General features: G+C 45.6%; 1 pseudogene; it reads right to left on the bottom strand.

Annotated features, from left to right (window-relative positions):
- Nucleotides 1-2396: 2396 nt before the first annotated feature.
- On the bottom strand, nt 2397-3968 carry LOC119524009 (annotated as a pseudogene).
- Between the last annotated feature and the right edge of the window lie 250 nt (nt 3969-4218).

Raw genomic sequence — 4218 nt, 5'->3', positions numbered from 1 at the left:
ATTTTCAAAGGGCTTCAAGGTCTGTGAAAACAATTTGTTCTCTTAAACGCTTTGTTCTCATTGACATGGATACTTGTAATTTCTCCCAAGCAGGAATAGAGACTTTGGTTAATAGACGCTAACATTTTGTTTGGACCTTGTCCGAGGGTTGGAGGCATTCTATTTTTCAAGGAAAGAACTTCTTTTCCATAGTGAGGACGGTTCAGGAACGTGTATCTCTCCTAACTGTCCATTCACTCAAAAAAGCTAATTGCCAAGCACCTCCTAGTTGCAAGCTGTGTTCCGCCCTGGGAATAGAAAGGTGCATGGGAGAGACAGGGTGCCTGGCCCACAGGGAACAGGCCGGCGCTGGCAGGGGGAGGGAGCACTTCTGAGCAATCAGTAATGCCAGGTCTCGGCTCCGCCTCTGACACTGGCCGGCTCTGGACCTCCGGCAGGTCACCCATCTCTCTAGACTCATCTATTAAATGAGATGGGTGAATTGTGGAAATGGCAAATAGATTTCACTCTAGTACCGACTCACATCAACTGTTCTGGGCTGCCCAGAACACCTGATTAGGAGGCTACATCTTCACTCAATGGCCAAGCAAACTAGAACTGATTGTTGATGTCTGGCATGGGTACACTTCAGGAAACGGATGGAATCCCATGTCAGGTTGCCATCCATGGATTTCTAAGGTCTCATTCTATGATTTGCATGAATTTCCTGTTCACACCGCAGTGCAATTTGGCCTGGAGAGCAATGTTATTTAAGTTTCTCACTTTGGAAACAGACCATATTCTTCCTTTTCCCGATCCTCCACTTCTAATTCTCGTGCTTTGTCTCTAGAGGAGAGTTACAAATTACCCCACAATGCTACTGCCCCAAAGGTTATTTCCTGATATTTTCTAACATCCCACTCCATCTTTGTAAAGATCAAACAAGGCAAAACTTGACCTCCCTTCATTCGGGGTCTTTTTGGATAAATGATTTCCCGGTATGGTGAGAGAGTAGTTTTCTTAATTTTGAACAGATGAAAATAGACACCAATAAACAAACCTTTGGCTAAGGGGAAAAATCCCTTTAACTCACATTTTGCTTCAATTACATAGAGGACAAAGGAGCACATTGCACCCTGTGCATGAATAGATACTTCATTATTCAAAACAAGCATCAAAGAGCATCCCATCCCCTATAGAAAATATGCAATCACTGTTTAATTTAATGGTAGGATGCAAATTTAAAATCCCATAAGGGAAGGGCTGTTAATGCCATTTAAATTGGTTGTAAATTACAGATAATACGCTTGAGACCCGCGAATACAGATTAGTGGGGTATTGCTTTAGGAATTCAATTCTACTTTGAACTTATTGTGTATTTATCTATGAAAAATAAAGCCATGAAGACTTGTTTACAGCTACATTTTATTGCCTATCATTTTTATTTCTGAAGCAAATATTTCACTTTTAAATGCCAGGGAGATGGTTGATTGTAATATAAGGAAATGCCCTGATGTTAAAGACAGATTAGCACACTTCCAGGCAGCTCCTTTTTTAAACACCCCCACACACACCATAAGAGAGGAACACTACAATGGAAATTAATAAAGATATTGCACTAGCTGACTCTTCTATCTTTTTACCTTATTTCTATTGGCGTTCCTGCAATTTGAAAATACCACAGTCACAAGACAATCGTGATTTTCCGAAATTAGAGGCTGTGATTATCTCTTGCTGCTAAAGTATATCAGGCACTCCGAGGTTGTTTCTCATTTTCACAGATTAACTAATCGTGAGTGGGATGCCTGATGGGTGAGTCTTTGTTGCAAGAATTATTCCTTAAAAACAAGGGCTTTGCAGAAGGAGAAAGTGACAGATAAAAACAGACACTCCTCAACAAAGGTTTCTGAGCTTCCAGCTCCAAGAGTAGCAATTTCCCTCCCAGTTCATAGAAGTAAAAACTGTTCCCTCCTTGATGTGGTTTTCATGTCTCAGGTGGGAAATAGGTTACTTGACATGATTTTCTAAAAATAAATACTTACACACAACTCAGTGTCCTACGAGTGTCCGTACTTGAGAATCTCTGGGTCTGCATGGCTGGGCTGCCTCCCCCGGGGACCCATGAGGAGGGTAATAACCCCCCACTCCACACCGATAATCGGTACAAGGACTCAGTGGTGCCAATGGTCAAGCATGATCACAATGAGCCCCTTTTCTAGAGCTTTCCCCAGCCCTCAACAGACATGATCTGGCCTGGGTAAATGCAATAGGAACTTCTTGAAAGTGAATGGTCCCTAATGGTTAAGTAAAGCTTCTACATGCTTCTTTTGGTTCCCATTTCTAGTGAGATAGACACACTTAGATGACTTTCTTCAATCTGTCATACAGATGCAGCACAAAGGCTCCACATATGCCTCTCAGAAAATCTTCCTCTAGCAATCGATGGTCCCAGTATATGCAATGTGGGCTCCTTTTGCACCCGCACTGCATCATCATCCACCGCCTCATGGTGTCAAAGAGGACCACAGCCGTCACGGGCCAGGTGACCATCCAGCTCACCACTATGGATGTGTTCATGGGGTCGGGGAGCATACCTTTGGCTGTGTCATCCAGGCCAAAGTCAGCTTCCCTGTAGATGATGATGTCTTGCCCAGTCCTCAAGTGCCATTGGACTTGGTGGTCTTCACCAGGCCATCTCCTAGGCCTTGGAATTCTCTTTCAGTGTCAGATTTCCCAACATCGGCCTCAAAACGGGTTCTGCTGAAAGTCAGCAGGTACGTCAAGAAGAGAGAAGTGGCTCCTGGTGCCCCACTGGAGGCCAGATTGCCAACAAAGACCTCCAGAACAGCACATGCATGCCTACACTGCCCAGGAACATCATCTTGTACTTATTCCTAAAGACAAAGTCAAGGGCCTCGGTGGGGAAGTAGCAGATGCCATCAGTGAAGGCCCTCCTCTGCTAGGGGAAGGCACTCTGCTTCTTGGGAATGTGGATTCCACAGGGCACGATGCCTGTGGACTGTCTGCCACCAGCCAGGAAGTCCTTGGTGAAGGAGATGGCCTGTGCAGTCATGGTGGCAGAGTGGGCAGCCGAGCAGGTGCAGAACTCCTTGAAATGGATTGATCGGCCCCAGGAGCTGGTTGGAGCTGGTTGGAACTGGTTGGAGCTGACTCCAAAGCACTGCAGGCTAGGAATCTCATTTAGAGCCTCAGTTTCCTCAATCGGAAAATAGGGTCCTCCTCCTCCTCCTCCTCCTCCTCATCATCATCATCATCATATCTAGATCATGTGGTTATTGTGAGGGTCAGAAATGTAGGCAAAAGCAGTTTGGAAACTGTAAACAGTGTATAAATATATAGGCAAATACAAATTATTCTCATGGGACAGAATCACCTAGCAGCCAAGACAGCAGAGTATGGAGCCAGTCTGCTCCAGTTTGAATCCTGACTCGACTCTTTTTGAGCTGTGTGACCTTGGGCAGATTCTTACCCTCTCTGGCCTCAGTTTCCTCAGCTGTAGTTTCTGTGAGGCTTACATGAATCAATACTGCAAAGTACCCAGAACATTGTCAAGTACATGGTAAACACTATTTAGGTATTGGCTAAAATTGTTTATCAGCTTGAAAAGCAGTAAGTCCCCGATTTTTCCATCACCAGAAGGTCTTTTAACTGGGGAACCCAAGATCCTGGCCTCCATCCCACCTGGTTTTAAACGGACAACACCCCTCTCTGATAAGACATTTAAGAGATTTGCTACTATGCTAACAGCCAATGCTTTTTAGATAATGAATCTGAGGCTTATTGAGGAGATAAAGATGCTGCTAGAATCAGATTCCATAGCCACTCACCATAGTAGCAGGCGGAAAGAGCTACCTTATTACATGCCTGGCTGGCTCAATGACATCAGTCCTGACCTAGACTGACACTGGGGCCAGCCTGGAGTTGGAAGGCCCATTAGCTGTCCCACAGATCCTGGTCTCATTTGCCATCTCAGCAAGCAGGACATGGAAGCAAAGGCTACAGGCCCTGGGACTGAGTAGGGGTAGGAACGCAGAGAGTTGGGGAAGGAAGAAGGGGTCAGGAGACAGGAGCCATGGCTGCCACAGTGGCAACAGACTGGTTCAAGGGATTTGGGATTCGAGGCAGGTTCTCAGGCAAAGAGTGAGGGACATATGGGATAGGGAGAGGAGGCGAGTGGGCAGGGGATTGGGGTCTTCTCACAGGGGGCAAAGAAGTCAG

This window comes from Choloepus didactylus, chromosome Y (genome assembly GCF_015220235.1).
Source record: "Choloepus didactylus isolate mChoDid1 chromosome Y, mChoDid1.pri, whole genome shotgun sequence".
Taxonomy (NCBI): Eukaryota; Metazoa; Chordata; class Mammalia; order Pilosa; family Megalonychidae; genus Choloepus; species Choloepus didactylus.
This window is presented reverse-complemented; position numbering and strand designations above follow the sequence as displayed.